This window comes from Equus caballus, chromosome 26, assembly GCF_041296265.1.
Source record: "Equus caballus isolate H_3958 breed thoroughbred chromosome 26, TB-T2T, whole genome shotgun sequence".
Classification (NCBI taxonomy): Eukaryota; Metazoa; Chordata; class Mammalia; order Perissodactyla; family Equidae; genus Equus; species Equus caballus.
The window spans coordinates 39,716,068-39,716,614 of NC_091709.1; the positions used below are offsets into that span (position 1 = coordinate 39,716,068).

General features: G+C 42.0%; 1 protein-coding gene across 2 annotated transcripts in view; it reads left to right on the forward strand.

Annotated features, from left to right (window-relative positions):
• The window catches only part of MORC3 (MORC family CW-type zinc finger 3), a 36,456-nt gene that overhangs the window by 33,772 nt on the left and 2,137 nt on the right, over positions 1–547 (forward strand). The window lies entirely within an intron of this gene.

Below are 547 nucleotides of genomic sequence, written 5' to 3' on the forward strand. Positions count from 1 at the left end.
ATTTCTCTTGGATGGTGCTGTCCTGTATGCCAAAAATAGGAATCTGTCACATGTCCAGTAGACAGGAGGAATTAGCCGCTGACAATCAAAGACTTAAAGGAAAGGATGGGTAGAGGGTCATAGGGTCATCATAGTCTTTCATCTACTTTTTGTGTAGATGACAAAGGGAATATTCTTGGTAGGACATAGGATGGTTAATAACTTCAGGAAAGCAAAGCAGAAAAGTATTTAGACCGTGGACCTCTGATCAAAGATGATTGGGAAAGGTGGAACGAAAAATGGCTGGCATGGGAATGATGGAAAATTTTATCAAAGGTCCGATGGAAACTTAACCATGCAAGCTCACAAAACATGCTTAAAGTCACATTTTTGTGCATTGTCAACCCAAGGATGAGCATCTTGCCCCTTCAGAGATTTCCACCAGAGAAAGATCAGTATCTAAACTCAATGTGGACTTCTGTATCTGGGAGGGGGGCAGAACAAGAGCCACAGTGACATTCTCTTCATCCGTGTGTTTCACTCCATCTTTGAAGCAAAGGCTACTTAC